Raw genomic sequence first — 25,539 nt, 5'->3', positions numbered from 1 at the left:
CATTCCCTGGTGAGAGCGCCTCAGTTGATTAGCAATACACTAACCCCTTCTCAAAGAGAGAAGGCAAAGATTGGGATGGTGAGCCTCCTAGAACTGCGCAGTACATTACACCCACCGCAAAATCAATAAGGACCGGATCATTACAGGAATGGTCTAATCGCTTGATTTTGGAAGCACAGGATCCTGTTCAATAGGTTGGTGAACACAGCCAATATACATGGGTGAAATGGTGCCTTTGTAGAGGTAGAGGCAGGTGTAAGAAGGTGTAAGAAGTTTTTTCTTTTTTTTTTTCTTTTTAACCAGTTAGAAAAAGCTCACTTTCTTTGCAGCAGACTTGGCAGTATCTTTTGTACACTTATTCCAATTCATGTTACCTATGAATGTTAGACAGAGAAGTTTTGTTGAGTTCGGTTTTGTGTTTCTCGGTTAATAGAAAATATTAGTTCAAAAGTTGAATATGATGTTGATTAATAATTATGAATATCGGCTCGAGAAGTCAATAATGCATTCGATTATGAACTGTAACTACTTTTAATTACTTATTTCGATTGTTAAATGAACTCTATTGTACATTAAGCACTTTCGAAATAAATAGTGAAAATTATTCTACAAATATTTTTTAATGTAAAGTTGTTTTAACAAGTCATAAATGCATAAGCAAACCAGAATGATTATATATATATATATATATATATATATATATATATATATATATATATATATATATATATATATATATATATATATATACTAGCGGGGCGACCTGACATTGCCCAGGTTAAAAAGATGGTTAACGAATGTTTCACACTCCCATATTTTTATTGTCATCAAAATCGGTGGAATCGCCTATTTTTTCAATTAAATCGGTTGATTGCCTGCTCTAGTTGGGGACCCATCGCGGTGCACCGAGAGGAAGCTCATATGCCCCTCGCAGTGACTTACTTAGTTCACAATACATTGTAGAATTCATTGCACTGTAGATAACCTACTGTTAATTTTATAAAATTATTTTTTATATATAATGGCTTGAATTGTTGTGTGAGGTTTTAACTTTTGTCAAAATCGCCTGTTTCTTCTTTAACCAGATTATATTGATTATCGATTTTCGATTATCTATACTTATCGAAGACATTCGAAACGAAGCCTATCTAAGTACATTACCAGGTACATAAAGTATCTTCGTGTAAAATTGCATAAAAATCGGCCAGTCGTTTTCGAGTCAATAAAGAACTCACACACACACACATACACACACACACACACACATACACACACACACAGTTCCTTTTATGTGTGTGTGTGTGTGTGTGTGTGTGTGTGTGTGTGTGTGTGTGTGTGTGTGTGTGTGTGTGTGTGTGTGTGTGTGTGTGTGTGTGTGTGTGTGTGTGTGTGTGTGTGTGTGTGTGTGTGTGTGTGTGGACTCGTGCTATTTTTAGATAGCATTTTCAAGTATTTTTACGGTAGCTTTTGCTCATTAAATTGTTCGGTACAAGCACAGAAGTGTTTTAAAAAAAAAATGCCCTCTCATCGCCATGTTAAGAATGCGTTTCTAAATAATAAGGTTATTATTTCAGCAATAGCTTCCTCTATACAATAGTGACGCTTTCGACAGCTACCGTATTTCGTGCCAACTAGTTTTGTTGTTGTTTTTTTATCTAAAAAATGGGAAGGGGCAACTGTTTATGGTTCATTTGTGCTAAGACAGTAGCTGTCAAACGCGTCGGCGACGCTATTATATAAATGAATTTTAAACCACACAGTTTTTGTACACCTGAACTTTCTCATGTAAAGAGATTATATATAGACATCCGATTCATCTATCTTTATGCGTATTACTGTATTAGTGACCGACAAGGATAGCAGTTTACGCTTCAATATATTTTAATTAATGCAGATTATGGATAGCTAATTAATTCTCTAGTAGTGATTTCAAAAATGTTTTTTTTTTTTTTTAAGACTTCGGTGCCATCAGCTAGAATCGAAACAAAAACATTTAGTGCTCCAGGCGCATTTCCCTACCGATCGACAGATATATATAAAAAAAAAAAAAAAAAAAAAGATAATATTAAATGACTTGAAAAAAATGAATTGAACTTGGACATTGTGACATGCGCAGAAAGAAATAGAAATATGTTGGCAAGTTAAGATGAACATTTTCATTTTAATTTATCGACATATTTCTGTATGCGTTATTCATCCATCCAAACAAAGATTTTACTCGTTATGAACCATCTTTGGTGTATGATTTTTTTTTCTATTAATTTCAGTGTTATGTGAACAACAGTATTTAAGAGTTTATCGGTTAAATATTTACACACAGGCATACTGTTTTGTTTATATAGATGAGAGAGAGATATAGAGAGAAAAATTCAAGTTCCATTTGTCTTTGTTTACATTGTCGTCAGCTGATCGTTGTGCTACGATTAATTCCCTGGAAAATTCCCTTCTTATTAATATTCACTAGTGAAAGATATTCTGTTATTATGAAAAACAGTCAAGGTCGCTTGCGTATTTTAAAATTGTTAAACATTAATCAGAAGTGACATTAATCAGAAGTGAAGCACAGTAATGAGATAACAAATAATTGTAAACAAAGACGGTGAAAATTTAATTTTAACCTCTGTGTGTGTGTGTGTGTGTGTGTGTGTGTGTGTGTGTGTGTGTGTGACGAGATTAGAAAGAGGAAGAAAGGAAAAGCAAATCTGTTGAAGTAGCAGCAATAGCGCAACACGTCGACGCCATTTTGCCTTCAACGCGCTACGACCAAGTTAAAAGCCCAACAAATAACAACTGTGATCGTTGTTAGAAATCCATATTTATGAAGCTCTAGGAAAAGCGCGCAGGTTTCGTGGTGTAGTGGTTATCACGTCTGCTTTACACGCAGAAGGCCGCGAGTTCGATCCTCGCCGAAACCTCATCTTTTTAGGTATTTTTTTTTCTTTGAAATAGTTTTTAAATATAATTAATTATTACATTTCGCTATGTTATTATTCAATATTTTGTAAACACTTTGTTCACTTGTTAATATAGTTTGCTAGTTGTTTCATAGTCGGTAGTTTGTATTTTTTGGTTTTGGTTTTCTATTCGTCCTTTTCTTTGAAAATAACTAACATGGTTACTGGTTTGAACTGGGAGAGTGGACTGGACAACAAAGTACACCAGCTAGTTGAAACAGAAACAAGAATTTCATCTATAAACAACAAAAGCAAACTGTAGGAATAAATATTTAAAGATTGAAGCATGAAAGCTTTTATCATAATGACAGGGTTTAGCATTTAATAATCTGAAAAAGTGTTGATATATTGTAAAACAAATAAGTAAACAAAACCAAACAAACTTTCTCTTTCCTTATTCCTTCACTCCCTACCCTTCCTCTCTCTCTCTCTCTCTCTCTCTCTCTCTCTCTCTCTCTATGTATATGTATATATATATCTTTCTCTCTCTCCCCCCTCTCTCTCTCTTTATATATATATATATATATATATATATATATATATATATATATATATATATATATAGGGTGGGCCAAAAAAAGGGTCCTATCTTTAAATCTTTAAAAATAGGACCCTTATTTTGGCCCACCCTGTATATATATATATATATATATATATATATATATATATATATATATAGAGAGAGAGAGAGAGAGAGAGAGAGAGAGAGAGAGAGAGAGAGAAAGAGACAGGCAGACAGACAGAAACAGAGAGAGAAAGAGGAGGAATAAGGAAAGAGAAGGGTTGTTTGGTTTTGTTTACTTATTAATAATACATTACTGCTTATGTAAAGACAAATTGAAAGTGTGTGTGTATATATATATATATATATATATATATATATATATATATATATATATATAAATTCGTGTTTCTTTTGTGTGTATTCATATTCATATTAAACCCCATCCTTTCTATTTATTTCTTATATATGTGTTGTGGAATTGCATTCACTAGCAAAAGATCTAGCTAATTTGCATATTCTTTTAAACATTCCTTTTAATTAATTCCATATTAGTTGCTTTTCGGTTTTCTAATATAGTTAACTATTACGTGTAATTATATTCATGCATATATTCTACATGATTTATACTTGCATAATATTTGCGTAAAAAGTTTATAGTAAACACAAAATTGTTTCCATATATATTTATGTATACGTACATATTTTTGTTTAACAAATTTTGCCTACCAAACTTCTCCTAGACTTTTTGGTCTACAGGATAAAACTTCATATGTAAGGTATTTGAATCCATGCAAAACGTTATATTTGGGTTTTAGCCCGGAAGAAATCGGTGCAAAAGTGTGAAAATTTAAAGAACTGAAATTTGCCAGGTAGAGGTCGAACGCCGGCATTACGAATGCATAATGTAGTAGCTATTGGTTCATGTTTTAATTTTTAGCCTTGCTGTAAGCATGTTTTCATAGCCCAGTCATTGGCGGCAAAGGCAAAATAAATTGTAAGCTAAACGTTTTGGTTTCGATTCTCGGTGGTGACGCATGAGTCTTTTTTTTTTATACTTTTTAAATCATTACTATATATTGCATCCAATCTACCTATCTATCTATCTATCTATCTATATATATATATATATATATATATATATATATATATATATATAAAAGTGAACGTGTCTGTGTGTCTGTCTGTGTAAAAGTGAACGTGTCTGTGTGTCTGTCTGTGTAAAAGTGAACGTGTCTGTGTGTCTGTCTGTGTAAAAGTGAAGTGTGTGTGTGTGTGTGTGTGTGTGTGTGTGTCCATTTCCCTACAAATAACTCTGTCAATTTTAAGTCTCGAAATTTGATATACAGGGTACTGAGATTTGGGAAAATCTTTGTGATCGGTTTTTGGCCAAAAATTTGGCTATTAATGGGGTCAAAGTTCAACGATTTGACCTTTGAGAACACTACCAAACTCCTCTGCCAATGTTGGGTCTAAACACTTGAAATTTTAGATATAAGTTCCTTGACATGGTTCTAACTTTTTCTTTTTTTTTTTTTTTTTGCCCAACATACACCTCCAAATACCCGGGCAACGCCGGGCTGAAATGCTAGTATATATATATATATATATATATATATATATATATATATATATATATATATATATATAGTTTGTTTTACAGTCATGCTGATGAAACAAGAGCATGTTACCCCAATAGATTAAATAAAAAGTCTTTCATTCAAACTTTTATGTTGATTCATAAGTTCAGCAAGATACATTGAAGATGAGAACAGTAGTTCAAAAATCCAAAATATATGAAAAAAAAAAAAAAAAACGGATTGTTTGTTTAGATATTTTGGAAACAAGTTTATTTTTTCTGTGTCTAATGTTTTAACCTTGATCCGGAAGGTCCCCACATAATATATATAGGATAATTTAAGATAAGATATATATATATATATATATATATATATATATATATATATATATATATATATATATATATATCTTCTTCTTCCCTGATCTTTCTTATTTGCATTATGTCTCGGCAGCCATATGAAAAGCATATCTTACTTTTCTTTTATTAATATTATTGGAATTTTCCCCCTTTTCCTTGTACATATTTGTGAATTATTCCATGGATTTCGGCCTTTTGGATTGTTTTGGACCATCTTCCAATCATTAATGAAATATGTTAAAAAACACTTTGAAATGAGTTAAAAACATATTTAATCTGAAAAGGAAACACTAGATAAATGGATAGTCCTTAATCCACGGAGTTTCGAAGAAATACTCTCCTTCTCATCAGAGGGTAGGAATTAGCAAAATGCGGGATCGGATTTTGCATGCAGAAGTATTTGATGAAACAACAAATAAGTCAAAGATCTTACTTGAAAACAAAATAAGTTAAGCAGAGGGAATATGGTAAAGAAAAAGGTGATTACACATGAATGGATAGTCTGGATGAAGATAAAAAATCCAGTGACGGTAAAATCCAAATGTAAAACTTCAAGAAAGTTAAAAGAATTTCCATTTGTACAAGTAAAATCCAAGGAAATCCGTAATTGGAAGAAGATGGTCCATAATAATCCAAAGGCAGAAATCCATGGAATAATTCACAAAAATGTGTACAAGGAAAAAATAATATTAATAAAAGAAAAATAAGATGTGCTTTTCACTCTACTTCCGAGACATAACTATAAATAAAAACAATCTGGGAAGAGAAAGGAGAGAAAAAAAAATTTTGTTTTCAAGTAAGATCTTTGACTTATTTGTTGTTTCATCAAATACTTCTGCATGCAAAATCCGATCCCGCATTTTGCTAATTCCTACCCTCTGATGAGAAGGAGAGTATTTCTTCGAAACTCCGCGGAGTAAGGACTATCCATTTATCTAGTGTTTCCTTTTCAGATTAAATATGTTTTTAACTCATTTCAAAGTGTTTTTTAACATATTTCAGTAACTGTTTGCTCATATTATAAGCTCTATTTCCTATTTGGTTTTATCGAGCTTTTATATCTGGCTGAGATAATTTTATAAATATTATTCTTTAATATTTATAATTTACTTTAATTTTACCATCTTGAATCATTTTGGTAAATTCAATTGTAATTTTCATTTTATATATATATATATATATATATATATATATATATATATATATATATATATATGTGTGTGTGTGTGTGTGTGTGTATATATGGAAATATATACACTTGTGCCCGATATTATTCATACCCCTCGGATCTTTGAGATTTCTATAAGAATATTGCTCAAACCAGAAGGTAGACAATATTAAAGGGATTTCAAACAATAAATCAAGCATAAGCATTTAATTTAAACTCAACAAATAAATAAATTATGCAAGTTTGAAACAGTATACAAAGAAAAACAATAATGGCACTAGTTCAAAATTATTCATACCTCTCTTACTAATAGTCAATAGCATGCCCTTTATTCTTAATAACTGCCTGTAACCGTTTTGGATATTTATCAACAAGGTTTTTACAAGCATCAACACCGATTTTTTACCATTCTTCAATGCAGTAGTTCTCCAAATCCCTCAAATTTCTAGGTTTCCGCTTTTTAACCTTAGTTTTCAATATGTGCCAGAGGTTTTCGATAGGATTCAGGTCGAGACTCTGGCTAGGCCATTCCAAAATATTAATTTTATTATCCTCAAACCATTTCTTGACTATTTTGGCAGTATGTTTTGGATCATTATCCTGTTGAAGGACCCAGTTTGGTCCTAAATGGAGCTTCTCCGCATCCTGTCTAATGTTTTTCTGGAGTATCTCCAAATATTGCTCCTTCTTCATGGTTCCATCTATCTTGACCAAACTACCTGGACCACTAGCCGAAAAGGAGCCCCAAAACATTAGGCTACCACCACCATGTTTCACCGTGGGTATGGTGTTCTTTGGGTTGTAAGCTTCTCCTTTCTTCCTCCAAACGTAAGAAGCATCCATATGGCCAAACAATTCAATTTTTGTTTCGTCAGTCCACAAAATACTTGAGAAAACGGACTCTGAAGAATTCACATGGGTCCTAGCAAACTTTAGATGTGCTGCAGGGTGTTTTCCGGTGTGCAATGGAGTCCTTCTTGGTCTTCTTCCTTTCAGACCATTTTCATGCAGAGTCCTTTGCAATGTTTGCCTTGATATTTTTATGCCAGAAGACTCCAGATTTTCTAAAATGTCCTTAGTAGTAGTGGTTGGATTTGCATTAAGACTGCTTACAATATCCCTGGTGGCTCTAGCAGACAGTTTCCTTTTCCTTCCTCTACCAATCAAGTTGTTTGTTGTGTGGTGGCTCTGGAATTTTTTGATGATGCTGTAGGGACCTCAAATTTTTTTGATGATGCTGTAGTGACCTCACATTTCTTGGAAATTGACTTGTAACCTAAACCATCCTTATGTGAATTCACAATTTTAGTCCTAAGATCATTACTAAGCTCTTTTTTCTTCCCCATTCTAAAAATTTTTATTCTTTTATTGGTTTTCAGTTGATATCATTTTAATTTCTGAAAAATGCAAAAAACGAAATGAAATTAATCAAAGGTTGTATAAAAGCATTCAAAATAAGAATCAAACAGGAAACAAACAGTCAGAAACTCGATTAATACTGAAAAAATAAGGGGGTATGATTATTTTTGAACATTGCAGATTTTATAAATAGCTGTATATTTCTTTTATTACAAGTATCCCGCGATTTTAAAATGACGAAAATGATCAGAAGAGGTTTATTAAGAATATGTATCAATATGGACGTAAACAATAAATTCTTACAAAGTTACACCTAATAAACTCAGTTTTCAAGGAGGGGTATGAATAATATCGGGCACAAGTGTATATATATATATGGATATATATATATATATATATATATATATATATATATATATATATACACTTTCAATTTGTCTTTACATAAGCAGTAATGTCTTGCTACACAGTCATGAGCATGTTTCGGTCTTATGTTTAGTAACTAGATATCTTTTTAGGCAACAATTCTTATCTTCAAATGCAACTTGAAAAGGTAACTTGCTCTACCCCGGTATTGAGCACTCTTGTATTAACCTCGTTATATTTCACTGGTTACCTTACCTTTTAAAAATAGCAACCTCAAAGTATATATATATATTCATAATATATAAGTATATATATATTCATAATATTTATATGTATATATACATATATATATCATTTTTTTTATCTGCGATTTTTTATCTGCAATTTTCGTTTTAGTCATTAAATATTCCTATCTATCTAATATATCAATCTACCCACACATTCATATCCTGTATTTATATTTACTTATATTTTACTATATGCATTTTTTTACATACTTACTTGCTTTATCCTGAATTTGCAGATACCGGCCATCCTCTCCCCTTAAAAAATATTTTTATTTTTTTATTTTATATATTTTTTTTTTTTTATTATCTATTTATTATTATTTTTTATTTATTTATTTATTTATTTATTTCCATTTAGTGTCTTTTAACAACCTTTGCTGACATTTTCTTAAGTAATAACCTGTACATTTCAGTTGACCTATTTTTTGCCCTATATTTTTTTCGCGCCTTTTAACATCTTTTTGTCTGGGTCATTTTGACATTTGCTTTTCTACTTTATATTTAATTCTATCACCATTTAATTTTTTTCCTCTTCTTCTTCCCTGATCTTTTTTTTCCTCTTCTTCTTCCCTGATCTTTCTTATTTACATTATGTCTCGGCAGCCATATGAAAAGCATATCTTACTTTTCTTTTATTAATATTATTGGAATTTTCCCCCTTTTCCTTGTACATATTTGTGAATTATTCCATGGATTTCGGCCTTTTGGATTGTTTTGGACCATCTTCCAATCACGTGATCTCCTTGGATTTTACTTGTGCAAATGGAAATTCAATTAACTTTCTTGGAGTTATATTTTTGGATTTTACCGTCATTGGATTATTTACCAGACTATCCATTCATGTGTAATCAACTTTTTCTTCACCATATTCCCTCTGCTTCAATTTTTATCATCAAGTAAGATCTTTGACTTACTTGCAGTTTCATCAAATACTTTTGTATGCAAGATCCGATCCCGCATTTTGCTAATTCCTACCCTCTGATGAGAAGGAAAGTATTTCTTCGAAACTCTGCGGATATAGGACTATCTACTTATCAAGTGTTTCCTTTTCAGATTAAATATGTTTTTAACTCTTTTTTCAAAGTGTTTTTTAACATGTTTTATTAACTGTTTTCTTTTATCTCATTTAAATCTCAAGTTCAACATTCGCTAAATCTAAAACCACACCCTTCCCGGAAAAAAACACGCATGTAAAAAATCCCATTTAACCACACCCAACACTTACAAAAAAAAGTTTCTACATACTTTAAATATTCAATATTTCCCTCAATCCATCCATTATAAAATTAAAGTTTTCCCCTCAAACTTTGTTAACAATATTAACCCGTAACATAAATATCGAATTAAAATTCAGCTTAGATGTGTACGTGCTGCTCGCGGCCCACGCTGTAACTCCTATACTACTGAAATGGTATTACATCTAGTACAATTTTAACCTAAAAAAAAAAAGTAGAAAAACACAGTTATCTAGTTGCCGAAATCATACACTACAAATATTAACTCTTTTTCCTCACTGAAGCCAATGGTTACATTTCCACTATAGTGAAATGCTCTTACAAAAACTTTAAAATCGCTAACCCCAATCTTGATACATCTTTTATATACCACAATCACTAAATACGACCGAAATCTTAATGATAAATGATGCCCGACGATATATGACATAGGCGTTAAAAATAACTCCAAATAATACTTGTGTGCATCAACTGAAGGAAGTTACATAACATGTGAATATATGGATACGTGTGTATAAATGGTTTTTTACGTGTACAAAATCAGTGGCTATTACTATTTGCAAATAATTAATACAACATTCAGTAAAGTAATATTATTGCTGGTTAGTAACGAATAACTCAGAAGGATCCCTAATCACCCTCCATTTTTAAATAACAAGCATTTTCAGCTCGGTGTTGCCTGGGGTTTTGGAGGTGTATGTTGGACAAAAAAAAAAGGCGGTCAATTTTTTTTAAACTTTTACCTCTATTATGACCCCATTAACATTTATTATTTGAGGCTCAAATTAAGTTATTAAGTTAGATCCATGTCCAAGTAACCTACATCTAAAATTTCAAGTGTTTAGACCCAAAATTGGGGGAGGTGTTTGACAGAGTTTGCAACGGTCAAATCGTTGAACTTTGACCCCTTGATAGTCAAATTTCTGACCGGAAATGGATTAAAAAGATTTTCCCAAATCTCAGTATCCTGTATATCAAATTTCGAGTCCGTAGACTGAAAATTGACAGAGATATTGTGTAGGGAAATGTACACAGACAGACAGACAGACACACTTTCACTTTTATAGATATATAGATTATTATCGCTGTCATAATAAATGACTGCATTTGATCACCATAAGTTCAGTAATGATACAGAGTCTGAGTTTGCAATTACTGTTATTACGAAACGTTTTAAGATTATAAATAACAGATTTATACATCATAAATAAACTAATAAATAAACAAACATAGAACTAACAAATGGAATGGTAATAAATATTTGGTGTGGTTTAGAAAAACAAGTTTTGGTAAAGCGAGAAAACAAACTACCACTATTAAACAAATTATGCGCCCCCTCTCCCCCTTCTCTCTTCCCCCATTCTTCCTTTTTCTTCTTCTTTCCTTCTCTTCCAGCTCCCTCTCCTTCCTCTTTTCCTTTTGTCTCTTTCCCTCTTTTTCTTTTCTTCCTTACGTCTCCTACTCCCCTTTCCCTTCTCTTAACCAATCTGTAGGAGTCCAAGAAATGGTTAATGGATCCGGATGAATCTTAACCTTTTCGCAGAAAGTCATAAGAATACTAAGAAAAAAGAAGATAATAAAAAGAATTAAAATACACTAGTTCATTTGGGTTTTAGACTGGCAGCGAGCAGTAGGCAGACGAAGCAAACATGCTGTTAAAGATAATATCTTTATCCGCTTTGACCCTAAAACTTAATTCCTCAACCCCCAATCCTACCTACTCCATTCTCTAACCCAACATAAAAATAAATAAATAGATAGATAAAAATAAATAAATAAGTTCACACCTAATCAACCTTGTTCTCCGCACAGCTGAACTTCACCCCCTGACCCTTTTTACTAAAAACCTTCTTTAGCTGAAAGTCGATTCTCGTTTTTCATTAACAATTCCGCTTTTGAATATAAGCGTTGTTGCCTGATGAGGTCTCTAGTTACTCAATACTAGAAGACCGAAACATGCTCATGTCTGTGTAGCAACAAATTACTGCTTATGTAAAGACAAATTGGAAGTGTAACTTGTTCTACTTCGGTATTGAACACTCTTGTTTTAACTTCGTTATATATTTCACTGGTTACCTTACCTTTGAAAAATAGCAATCCCAAATTATATATATATATATATATATATATATATATATATATATATATATATATATATATACTAGCAAGGAGACCCCGCGTTGCTCGGGATTGAATGAGGCTGAACGAATGTTTCACGCTCCCATATTTTTATTGTCATCGAAATCAGTGAAACCGTCCATTTTTCAACGAAATCAATTGATTGCCTGCTCTAGTTGGGGACTCATAGCGGTGCTTCACCTGCCTCCTTGCAGTGACTTAGTCCTCAATACATTGCAGTTTACATTGCACTGTAGAGAACTTACGGCTGATTTTATAAAATTATTTTTTTTATATATAATGGCTTCAATTAAAGTTTAAAATGCAAAAGTCAAGTATCATGGTACAATTGTTCTTTAAACAGAAATATTAATTTCGAACGCGCCCCTGTTATATCAAAGAACTTACTGTTGATTTTATAGGCCGAGCCTTTTGGTTTGTGTGGTAATAAAACTTCTCAAATGCACTTGTAATGTTAGACTGTGTAAGGTGTTAACTATGGTCAAAATCGCCTGTTCCTTCTTTATTTGGATTATTCGATTATCGATACTTATCGAAGACATTCTGATAAAAAAAAACTATTTAAGAACACTGCCAGACACATAAAGTACATTTGTGTGAAATTTCATAAAAATCGGCCCTGCCGTTTTCGAGTCCATAGGGAACAAATTCACAGACACACAAAGTTCCTTTTATATAATAGTAGATAGATATATGGCAAGTACTATTTCAAACCAAGGGTCAGTATTTACCTCTCTCCCGCGACGAGATGTGACACAAGAGTTAGTAAGTGGGATTGGAGAGTCAGCATCCCAAATGAGGGGGGCTTTGGCCTGCAAAATAATGTCTAGGAAACCCCATCGGTATTCTCCGGCAGAGGCGCCTCAGGCAATTAGCAATATACTCACCCCTTAGAAAACAAAGTCTGGGAGAGTGGACCTTGACCTCCAGGTCAAGCTAGGTATCACAGTCGACGGAGAAGAAGTAATTGTAAAAAATAGTCTAGACTCTGTTGGATGGAAACTCGTTTAAAATGTCAACTTCTTTAATTTTGTTACCGTTGACCCCCAAAATAATGAAATCCTCCATACCCCCCAACCAAAAGAAAAAACATGTCCATATTAATTTGAAAAGTCGTGCGTGCACTCGTGCATTCTCTTTTTTCAACTCGACGCTTGAACAAAAATACCCGGCGTCGCCTTTTTTTTTTTTTTTTTTTATGCTCGAAGCTGTTGACTAAAATATGTAAAAGGTTTTACATACAGCATATGAAACAAAACTAAGGTTTCGGCGAGGATCGAACTCGCGGCCTTCTGCGTGTAAAGCAGACGTGACACCACGAAACCTACATGTAATTACTACAGCATATTTCTGAGTCATTTCTGTAAGATGTATATAAATTTATTTTTATTGGAATTAAGATGTCAGTAAGTTTCTCTCTCTCTCTCTCTCTCTCTCTCTCTCTCTCTCTCTCTCTCTCTCTCTCTCTCTCACTCTCTCTCTCTCTCTCTCTCTATCGTATATGTGCGTATTTGTGTATGAATGTATGTATATGCCATGAAAAAGGAATTCCGTGTAAAACACGCATCTACAAAAGATTGAGACAACAAAAAAAAACATTACGACTATAATAATGCAACTAGCCTATACCCCGAAAAAGTTCAGTTGCATAGCAAAGGATCGTAAGATTAATTCTGCTGTTATCCTAACGTCCATGGTTCGAAACTGTCTCACGAGCTATGCTGTCAAATCTTTTCCTAATTTTAATATTTTATTCGGTTGTGTGCATAATATAGGATCGTGTTTATTTCCAACTAGGATATGTGCGTATACAGTAGAACCCCGAGATACGGCATTAAGATTTATGAGCAAAATACAGTACAGTATATGATACCCATCTATATAATCAAATAACATTTTAAATAACACCGTAAGGTGGGGGAGTGAACAACGTAACCAGGGGCCGGAAAAACATCGTATTCCACATCATAACCTACCGTATCCTAGGATCACCGTGCCCCGGGGTTCTACTGTATGTGAACTTGTCAATTCTTTGCAAATAAACTAAACACACCACATACACATTCACACACACACACACACACACACAAACACACACACACACACACACACACACACACATATATATATATATATATATATATATATATATATATATATATATATATATATATTAATGCAGATTTCGTAATTATTATTATATTATATTGGTGGACCCAATATATAGTAATGATTTAAAATGTTTTTTTTAAAAAAAGGTAGAATTTGATTATTTATGGAGACAGCTCAACAAGAATTTGTTTACATTGGATTTGAATGCTACCATGTTGTATTCAAACGGGAAGCAGAACAGCGGAACAGAGTTCCACAGGAGGGCAATTCTAGGAAAGAAACTTTGTTCATGCAATCTGTGTTTAGATAAAGAGTGGGGAACATCGATTATAGCGGTTGTAGCTAGTTGTGTGTTTTTTGTTTGTTTGTTTGTTTGTTTTTTGTTTTTTGTTTGTGAAAGTTTGGTAAGGGGGAACATCCCAGCCAGCCTGAATGATCGGCCCATCATCGGCCCATTACATAACCGACGATCAGCCGACAAACACTGAAATGGGCCGATGATGGGCCGATCATTCAGGCTGGCTGGGATTAGATTGGATTTCAGTTGAGCACTCGCCATGAAAATAAGGATAGAGCAGAGACAGGCTCACAACGTCTCTTCTGTGAGCAAGAGATTGCTGGGAAGAGAAAAGGGCATCACCTACTAAGTTTCGAGGCCGGTTTTGAACTCTATCAAGGCTGAACAACTCCTGCCCAGATATGGTAATAGTGCTCCATTTTAAGGCGTACCTGGCTCTTATACAGATAAAGGATTGCATGCATCGGCAGTAAGAAACCTACTGGAGTGGAGCGCGGGAGCGGTAGAGTGAGCCAACCATTTTTTCCATCGAATTTCGCAACAGATTTGATGTGTGTGTTAAATTAAAGTAAATCATAGAAAAATAGTTTGATTGTACAAATATGTGGTTTATTCCAAAGCGTAATATTTGACATTGTTAATTTAAATACAATTTCGGCATATGCCTCCGCGGTTCGTGCATATATGGCAAAATTTAAAGTCGCAATTTCCACAAACTCTACAATTAAACTGCATTACAGCAATAATGCGTTGAATATTTTCTTCCAAGCTGTCTATAGTATCTGGTTTATCAGCATTGACATATATTTTACAGATTCCCAAAGAAAATAATCCAATGGAGCTAAATCGCACGAATGAGTTGACAGGTCCATTTTGTGAATTTATTCGTTTATCAAATGTTTCTCTCAGTAAATTGATTAAATTGTTTGCAATTTCTAAATGCTGCTTAGGTGTCAGTTTCTTCGCAATGAATTGTCAAACCAAGCTGGGTTCAAAATAACCGATAGTTGCCAAAAGTTCAGTTAAAGAAAATAGATTTGTCCATTTAAAGTTCACCGCCTTTTATTTATTTAACATATTTATTTATTTTTTATTTATTTTTTTTATTTTATATTTATTTATTTTTGTATTTTTACTACTACTACTACTACTACTACTACTACTACTACGAGGTACTGGTCGCGGTAAGAGTTCCCTGCCGAACACCCTCCAAAAACAATGATGTCTCCCGTTTCTCGCGCAGCCGCAAAGGACATGTTTTAGTTGCCATAGTAACAACACTTTTTATCGACATTGTTTTACTGTTTAAAGACATTACTACACATTTATTAATAATATCTCACTTTTAATCACTTTTATCGACTTTTTAAAACTTTTTTTTAACTCTTTTTAAATGACAACGTTAATGTTTATGAATATTGAAATAAAACATTACTACACATTTATTAATATCTTTTTTTTTTTTTTTGATCCGTGCTGAAATAACGTTATTATTTAAAAAGCCATTCTTAACACGGGGAGGGTGTTTTGTACCTATTCTCTACTTTAACCTTACAATTGAATAAAAAAAACATTAAACTTTAAGCTTAGAAATACGATTTAAAATATAGCGCGGATCATAAGTGCACTAGCAGTCTAGCACCCATTTTCTTATTAATAAATGTTTAGTCATTATTTTTCTTTTAATATTCATAAACAGTAAAAACGTCGTCATTTAAAAAGAAAATGCTATTTAAAAAAGAAAATAACATTGATTAAACGTAAGTAAATTTATTATTCTATCATCATTTTGTGGTAAGTAAATTTCAAGAACCGCCGACAAGTTTTGTGGTAAGTAAATTTCAAGAACCGCCGATAAGTTTCATAAAAGAAAAAGTCGATAAAAGTGACACAAACAGTAAAACAGTAAAAAAAAAAAAAAAGATATTATTAATAAATGTGTAGTGTAGTAATGTCTTCTATTTCAATATTCAATATAAGAAAAGAAAAAGTCGATAAAATTGACGCATAAACAGTAAAAAAAAAAAAGTCGATAAAATTGACACATAAACAGTAAAGAAAAAAAAAGATATTAATAAATGTGTAGTAATGTTTTATTTCAATATTCATAAACATTAACGTTGTCATTTAAAAAGAGTAAAAAAAAAAAAGTTTTAAAAAGTCGATAAAAGTGATTAAAAGTGAGATATTATTAATAAATGTGTAGTAATGTCTTTAAACAGTAAAACAATGTCGATAAAAAGTGTTGTTACTATGGCAACTAAAACATGTCCTTTGCGGCTGCGCGAGAAACGGGAGACATCATTGTTTTTGGAGGGTGTTCGGCAGGGAACTCTTACCGCGACCAGTACCCTACTACGATCACGATGACGACGACGACGATTTTATTGAATAAATGGTAATATTAAAACCAACAAAAACATTACAAAATAAAAAAAATAAACGAATCCGAATGTTTCCAGAGGTTTCATTTTGCATTTTACATATGGCCAAATGACGTCATATATTGGTGGCCATGTTATCTATGTTTCGAAAAAAGATTTACAATTGTCAACATTGTCGCGGAATATATATTGGGTCGAATTTGAATTAATGGAAGAAGACATTTTTAAAAATATAGCTAAAAGGTCCATCGAGGTTGTTAACGACTTTTCATAACGTCAGTATTAATAGTGTTAGGAAAGTTTTATTCAATAAATCTTTTAAAAAAACATAAATAAAAATATAGGTTTCGGCGAGGATCGAACTCGCGGCCTTCTGCGTGTAAAGCAGACGTGATAACCACTACACCACGAAACCAGGCGCTGCAACACCAGCCTTATATTAGAATCCTTTGTAAAGAGATTTCTGTTGGACTCCTTTTTGCTTTTCCTTTTTCTCTCTTTATGTTTCTCTTTCTTTCTCCCTCTATCTCATCTTTGCATTATCCTATTTCTATCTCTCTCTTCCTTTGTGTACTTATTTGTTGTTTATATAAGTGTGCTTGGTGTGTGTGTGTGTGTGTGTGTGTGTGTGTGTGTGTGTGTGTGTGTGTGTGTGTGTGTGTGTGTGTGTGTGTGTGTGTGTGTGTGTGTGTGTGTGTGCGTGCGTGTGTGCGCGCGTGTGTGTGTCTGTGTGTGTGTGTGTCTGTGTGTGTCTGTGTGTGTGTGTGTCTGTGTGTGTGTCTGTGTGTGTGTGTCTGTGTGTGTGTGTGTGTGTGTGTGTCTGTGTGTGTCTGTGTGTGTGTTCGTTCGTTCGTATTCGTGTTCGCCCATATACGTCTGTGTGACTGCTAACTTCGCAGTTAACATTAGTCGAGGTTCACACCTCGGCAATCAGTCCGACAGAAACTAGGCCATTTCGGTTGCCTTTAGTTTTTACTGTCAAACTGATGCAAAATGTTGTGTAGCCATGGCCACCATGTTATTCTGATGTAGCCCTAAGATATCTACCCATCCAGGCCTTGCCTCCCGGTTTTCGAGGGAAGCAAGTTTATCGCTTGGTGGCTGAGGCGCCATTACCAGGAAATGCCGATATGGTTAATCATGCTTATTTTTGCAGGACCGAAGTGCTCCTCTTAGAGTACTGACTCATTTTACGATCTTTTGTCACATCATGGGAGAGCGGTAAATATCAGTCTGTGATTGTTTACAAAGAATTTACTTCCGTTTTTTGCTTCACGTTGAATGCTCTGAAAGAGTCCCTTGGGTTTGTATTACTGTACAGTTCGAAAAAGTTGTCAAAAAAAAACAAATATATAACAAATAAATGTTATCAAAGGCAAGATAAGTTACTTTTCTACCTAACGGGATAATTTTCTAGTGTTTTTATGTCATGTAACACGTTTATTCAGTGTTTACCGATGTATTGGAAAATCAAAAACGGCGCCCGCCCGACTCTCTTTGACACGGTAAGTTTAGGAAAAAGAGTTAAAAAATAAAATAATATACAAAATACTGTAATAAACCACCGAATATATGTCAGCCTATGTCACGGTAACATATATTGAGCGAGATTTTAACAGTATTTTGTCTAGTTTTTTATTTTTAGCTCCTTTTCCCAAACTTATCGTGTCAAAGAGAGAGTCGGGCGCCATTTATAATTTCCCAATACATCGGTAAACACTGTATGTTTTTCGAGCTGAATAAACATGTTACATTGTGTACAGTAATACAAACCCAAATATTGTTATTCTGAAAATCAGCCAAGTTTATTTGCTTATTTCAAAACTTGTAAGCATTAAGGGACTTTTCAGGGTATTCAAGGTGAAAAGCACTGAAGCAGAACGGTCCACACAAAACGGAAGTAAATCCTTTGCAAACAATCACAAACTGAATTTAACAAAGCCATGCGATTTTGTCTATCAAACCCCACCTAGGACAAAGAAATCTTAAATATAAAAAACAGTCTGAATAAAAAAATAAAAATGAACGTATTTCAGTATGCTGTGCAAGCACGCATTAGCAAGCGAGTGGGAGTGGGATACCAGTAAATTATAAGCTCTCCCAAAACAGCGCTAGCGGCCTCTCGCGATAGCTCAGTTGGCAGAGCGGAGGACTGTAGAAGATTAATCTCGTTGTTATCCTTAGGTCGATGGTTCGAATCCGTCTCGCGAGATGTTTTGTCAAAACTAAGTTCTGGATTATTTTTTTTTATATTTGTCTGTCTGACTGCACACAACGGTTTCGTGTGTGTGTGTGTGTGTGTGTGTGTGTGTGTGTGTGTGTGAAACGCGGACGCCTCTGTGTAACTTATTGCTATAAATATATTTTCAAACTTTAATTCTAAGCTCTACTCGAGTATTGTGCATTATTTTTAATTAATTTACGGATGAATTTGTACGAACTATTATAAATATAACTTCATATAGATGGAGAGATCTGTGCAAATATATATCATGGGTGTCTTAGGTACGGGCGATGACGGAAAAAAAAAACCGTACGTTCGTACAGGAATTTTTATTTTTTGTTTTTTTTTGGGGGGGATGTTTGTTTTTGTTTTTTGTAGATTTCGGTGTGCTAAAAACGAATCTTCTAACCGTTTCCGTTGCAGAGAAATAGTTTTCCTGATATGAAGAAATTACTTTTCCAAAAAGTAGGTGATCACTTTTCGATGTTAATTTAACTTAAAATGAGCACCCACTTTCTGGCCACCTAGCTTCTTTTTTTTTTTTTGTTGGTTTATTGGTTAAAAGGATTTTGTTTTTTTGTTTTTTTCCAGCTTTTATCTTTCAATAAAAACGCGAGGAAATTGAAAAACAAAAATAAAGAAAAATCTGTATTAAGATACGTGTAATTCCTTATGTTATCAGTGATAACCATTTCTGTACGCGAAAGTGCGCGCATATTTTGCTGGAAACAAGTAGTTTTCTGGATATTAAGCAATGTAAGATAAATGTTTACGACGTGCCCCAGCGTATTATAAACACCGTAACCTCCCCATGTTAAAAACGGCTTTCGGAATAAACACCCCTCCCCAACCTCCCCATGTTAAGAACGGTTTTCGAGGTTGGAGGTGTTTAATCCGAAAGCCGTTCTTAACATGGGGAGGTTGGTTGTTTATAATACGCTGGGGCGCGTCGTAAAAATTTACCCAATGTAATTTCCTTATGTTATCAGTGGTGGTGGTGGTGGTGGTCGTTCCTGTATCCACAACTGCGCGCATATTTTTTACGCAAATTTGAGTCATAATTTGAGTTGCAGCTCTTGTTTTAGAGCATAGTTACTACCTTCTCATGTGTGGGAATCGAACTTTTGACTTTTCATTTAAGAATAAAAACTCGGCACCGTCATCCTCACGTATTGTTTTGCATTGTTTGGCTGGAAGATGCGATTCCGCCATAAGAGCACTGTACGAGAATCACAGTGTCAGTGTCACACAGCGTGTGTAGTCTTTGTTAGTTAGTAAAACCAATATTAACGGTATACCAATCTCTTCTTCCGTTTTCAAAGATATTTTCACTTACTACAGCCAACAAAGCAAAAAAGGGGCGCACATATAAATAAGCAACAAATAAATGTTACCAAAGACAACCTAAGTTACTCTTCTACCTACCAAGATAAGTTTCTGTTATGTTTTTTTTTAAACTTATTTTAAAGTATTTTTCTTACTTAAAAATAAAGGTAGTGCAAAACCTGTTAAACCACAAAACAAAATCGTGGTCTCATCAGAGCGATAGTAAAGTCTCAATAATTGCTTAAAATCGAAAATTAAACAAATTACTGATAAAACCCCGTCCAATTTTCGATTTTTGAGTGATTATTGAGGCTCAATGGCTCTAACGAAACCACCATTTTGTATTTCGTTCTTTATTTTTAAGTAAAAAAAAACACACTCATCAAAATAAGTTAAAACAAAAACAATTTATTCATGTAAGTAGACAAGTAACTTATCCTGCCTTTGGTAACATTTATTTGTTGCATATTTATTTATTTCGCTGTTTTTTGTTTCAGGCGAAAAATGCCAAGTTTTGCTAAGTCTTGGTTAACAGCAGACTGGTTCCGTCAGCCCTATGATCTGTGCGTATTATTTTATGGATAGTGTAGACAATATGTAAATTTAGCCAAGAAAATATTTATAAAATTTATATTAAGGTGAATTCGAATTGACAGAAGAAAACAAAATTGTGAGGAAGTTGAGAGAAGTTCAATCCTACGATATTGCGTTGTTGAAACTCTGAAACTCTAAATACCACTTTATACTTTGTTTTATGTTTTATTTATTTTCATGTAACTTTGAAAAGTCTTGTATTCTATCTTCCCACTCGGTAAAGAAAAAGATTTCAGACAACGACTCTAAATAATTTTCAGATTTATTCAATAAAAATTTACACAAAAGACAAATCAGGTTTCGGCGAGGATCGAACTCGCGGCCTTCTGCGTGTAAAGCAGACGTGATAACCACTACACCACGAAACCAGAAGACAACATGGAAAGAATATTTTAGATTCAGATCATGAATAACTATATAAAATTTATTCGTGTTTTACAATTACTTACTTTTCTTCAAAATTATAAAAATTCAAAATGGCACAATGGAAAACATATAAGATTCTCTTTCATTTTCGGATTTTAATCATGTCAAAACGCACTTTATTTCCTTTTGACGGATTGAGTGTTGCTATTTCTTCTGATGAGTTAAGGGCAAAATAGATTCACTTGTTGATATAATAATTAAGTGTTTGCACTACGAAACAGATACTGTCAAGAATTGTAAATGTCAACTGAATTAAAGAAATAAATTATAAGATGGTCAACATCATGAACTTTGGAATATAGTCGTTTGTCATTTATCTACTATATTGCTCTGTAATTACATTGAGCTACTTAAATAAGGATTGGTATATATTATAAGAATATATATATATATATATATATATATATATATATATATATATATATATATATATATATATATATATATATATATATATTAACTTATATATATATATATATTAACTTATTTTATATTTATTTATTCATAAATAAATACAAAGGATATTTTTTATTTCGGTGAATTTGAATTCAATGAAATTTAATGAAAGGTTATTCAGGTGATTTGTTGGACTTACGACTTAAATGTGATACTTTTTTTTTTTTTTTCTTACTCGACATATGAATAAAAACTGTGTTGAGACATTGTTCATCTAATAAAAATTTTCATATAGAATGAAAAAAACAAACAACAGTCTTAGGTTTCGGCGAGGATCGAACTCGCGGCCTTCTGCGTGTGAAGCAGACGTGATAACCACTACACCACGAAACCGGACATCGGCCTTGGGCAATAAGTATGTACTTTTATTTCTGTTTAAGTGAAACTCGTCAGCTTTCTTTTTATATTTGTTCTGTTTTGTTCCTCTCTCTCTCTCTCTCTCTCTCTCTCTCTCTCTCTCTCTCTCTCTCTCTGTCTCTCTCTCTCTCTCTCTGTCTCTCTCTCTCTCTCTCTCTCTCTCTCTCTCTTTCTCTCTGTCTCTCTCTCTCTCTCTCTCTCTCTCTCTCTCTCTCTCTCTCTCTCTCTCTCTCTCTGTGAGGGGGCGGGGGTTAAGTAGAAGCGATTTCGGTTCACCATAAAACAACTTAAAGATATATAGGGTGTTTTTGTAGAAGTGGCAAAATTCAAATTGACAACGCTATTTTAGTTAATGGCAAATTTGGCAACTATCAGTTATTTTGATTTTAGCTTGGTTTAGCAATTCGTCCTGTGGTTTCAGAAGGACGGTGCCACATGCTACATGCTACAAAGCCCGCGATGCGATCAATTTACTGAGAGAAATGTTTGATGAACAAATAATTTAACAAAATGAACCTGCTAACTAGCCATCGTGCGATTTAATCCCATTAGATTATTTTCTTTGAGAATATGTAAAGTCCCATGCCTTCGCTGATTAACTAGACGAAATAGACTACTTGGAAGACGTTATTACCGAACTCGTGACTTCTGGAAAATCTACAACAGTGTAGTAAATAATGGGCAATCAACAATTCCCCCACTAACCAACAATCACGAGGTTCTTTGCTCAGCAACCGAGAAGGCTAACATGCTTGCCAGTTGGTTTGCCTCCAACTCTACACTGGACCCTCTAAACCACCCCCTACCTGACTTTCCTATGCGGACAGACGCCACGCTAGACGATCTGGAAATCACCCCTGTTCAGGTGCATGCTATCATAAAAAACCTTGACACTTCCAAAGCATGTGGACCCGACCTCATCCCAGCCAGCTGTGCTATTAAAAAAGTGCTCAGCCGAAGTAGCTCCAGTTCTCTCCAAACTCTACAACAAATGCCTTAATGAATCTTGCTTTCCGAGCTGTTGGAAAACTGCTTCTGTGGTACCAGTATTCAAGAATTCTGGCGAAAGAACTGACCCATTAAATTATCGCCCTATTAGCCTCCTCCCACTTTTTGCCAAAATATTTGAGACCTTAATTAACCATGCTCTAGTCCAGCACCTTACAGATGCTAAACTTCTGACCGACCATCAATATGGATTTAGACAAGCCCGTTCCACGGCAGACATCCTCACTGTAATCTCTGAACGCATATACCATTCACTGGACAAAGCGGGAGAGGGCAGAGCGGTAGCTCTAGATATATCTAAGGCTTTTGACAGGGTATGGCATGAGGGTCTCCTCAGGAAGATTAGATCTTACGGTATCACTGGTAGAATACTTAACATAATTAAATCCTTCTTAGATAAGAGAAAAATCCAGGTTGTCCTCGACGGTCGTACGTCTAAACAATATAATATAAATGCGGGAGTGCCCCAGGGATCAATCCTTGGTCCTCTGCTGTTCCTGATATTCATAAATGACCTCCCCGACAAAATTGCCTCTGAGATGGGTATATATGCTGATGACACCACACTCTATAGCAGGCACGACAGGAAAACAAATGAACATATATCTAAAGTAATGGCAGAAACACTAGAGGATGACCTCAAATCAGTAGTGGAATGGGGACAAAAATGGATGGTAACGTTCAATGCCACCAAGACAAAACTGGTTTCATTCAATAATTACAAGAAACCTTCTCTACCACCTATAGCAATGGCCAACAACTCTTTAGCTGAGAGTACGTCTTTCAAGCTCCTTGGCCTAACGTTCACAGGAAACATGAGCTGGAACAATTACATCGAGGGCATTGCCAGGGCCGCTGCGAGGAAGGTGGGCTCTCTCTACCGTGCTAGAAAACTTCTAACACCCGAAAGTATCCTGTACCTCTATAAGGCCACTATTCGCCCATGTATGGAGTATTGCTGTCATGTTTGGACCGGTGCATCGGCTACTAGTCTCTCGCTCCTTGACAGGGTTCAAAAGAGAGTCGCAAATCTGATAGGCCCTAAACTGGCATCAAAACTTCAGCCTCTGACCCATCGTCGAAACGTTGCATCCCTCTGCCTGTTCTACAAGTATTATAATGGTGAATGCTCTGAAGAACTGCAAGCACTTGTGCCCCCACGACGTGAACACCCTCGACAGACCCGACAAGCTACAAAATCCCACCCCCACACTGTAGAGATCCCTAGATGTAAAAGATCTTTCTACTCCAGTAGTTTCTTCCCCAGAACTGCTAGACTTTGGAATTCCATTCCAGGTCACTGCTTCCCCAACTGTACTGACATGCATAAGTTCAAGTGCAACGTGAACCAACATCTCGCTGCCCTAATCCCTACATAGTACCCCAGTAGATGTTTCCCCTGATAGTAGCCCCCTACATTAAAGTGGCAATGTGCCTTGTTTGGGGTGAAAATGTAATTAAAAAATATATATATATATATATATAGCCGAAATTTACAGTGTAGAGTTTGTTTAATTGGATCTCTAGATTCCGTTATATACGCGCGAGCCGCGAAAGTGTATACCCAAAATTATATTCAAATTATGAATTCCAAAAATTAATATTTGGGATAAACTTGATATTTGTATAATAAAAATAGTTTCTCCGATTTATTTGAAAGTTTACCGCCTCTAAAGAAAACACCCTAATGAAAATAACGATTATATAACGATTTATAGACCAAGGGAGAATACTCTATTCTTATTAGAATATTTATCTCCCTTTACATTCATACATTTATGTTTTAATAAATATGTTTTTGTTTGTTTTTGTTTGTTTTTGTTTGTTTTGTTTTTTTTGTTGTTTTGTAATTTTTTGTGGGTAGATAAATTATTCGATTATACAAATAAATCACAAGATATTAAAAAAAAAAAAAACTAAATACAACAGTACTTGTAATAAATGGACATTCATAAGATCTCAATATTTTGATGGAGAATTCTAAGTCAGTCCCGGAAATAGCAAAAGCAGTTTATGATTTGAAAGCCATCTTCTTTTCCTTTATTTTTTAATGGAAGTTTTTAAACTTTATATATATATATATATATATATATATATATATATATATATATATATATATATATATATATATATATATATATATATATATATATATATAATCCACTTATCTTGTGCTTCCTTTTTTAAAATTAAATATGTTTTTAACTCTTTTTCAAGATGTCTTTTAACATATTTTATTAATCATTTGTTCATATATATATATATATATATATATATATATATATATATATATATATAATGCAAAAATAGAGCAATATATAAGTTTAGTGGTTAAAGTTAAATTCTGAAAATCAAAATAATTAAGAATTTATTGTTTGACACAACCGCATTTCATTTCCTCTGAT

At 33.8% G+C, this 25,539-nt stretch overlaps 5 non-coding genes across 5 annotated transcripts; 2 read left to right on the top strand and 3 right to left on the bottom strand.

Moving 5' to 3' along the window:
- The first annotated feature begins 2,842 nt into the window (after positions 1-2,842).
- On the top strand, positions 2,843-2,915 carry Trnav-uac (transfer RNA valine (anticodon UAC)). Its single transcript has one exon. It is a non-coding gene; the product is annotated as a tRNA-Val (tRNA).
- A 14,170-nt stretch (positions 2,916-17,085) lies between these two features.
- Trnav-uac (transfer RNA valine (anticodon UAC)) lies at positions 17,086-17,158 on the bottom strand. The gene has a single exon. It is a non-coding gene; the product is annotated as a tRNA-Val (tRNA).
- Positions 17,159-18,864: 1,706 nt separating this feature from the next.
- Trnay-gua (transfer RNA tyrosine (anticodon GUA)) lies at positions 18,865-18,955 on the top strand. The gene is given in 2 exon segments: positions 18,865-18,901; positions 18,920-18,955. It is a non-coding gene; the product is annotated as a tRNA-Tyr (tRNA).
- Positions 18,956-21,182: 2,227 nt separating this feature from the next.
- Positions 21,183-21,255, bottom strand: Trnav-uac (transfer RNA valine (anticodon UAC)). Its single transcript has one exon. It is a non-coding gene; the product is annotated as a tRNA-Val (tRNA).
- Positions 21,256-22,029: 774 nt separating this feature from the next.
- On the bottom strand, positions 22,030-22,102 carry Trnav-cac (transfer RNA valine (anticodon CAC)). The gene has a single exon. It is a non-coding gene; the product is annotated as a tRNA-Val (tRNA).
- Positions 22,103-25,539: the final 3,437 nt, after the last annotated feature.

Source organism: Euprymna scolopes, chromosome 5, assembly GCF_053919585.1.
Source record: "Euprymna scolopes isolate OS-2025 chromosome 5, ASM5391958v1, whole genome shotgun sequence".
NCBI lineage: Eukaryota > Metazoa > Mollusca > Cephalopoda > Sepiida > Sepiolidae > Euprymna > Euprymna scolopes.
The sequence above is the reverse complement of the archived record's forward strand: the minus strand, read 5'-3'. Positions and strand labels throughout refer to the sequence as shown.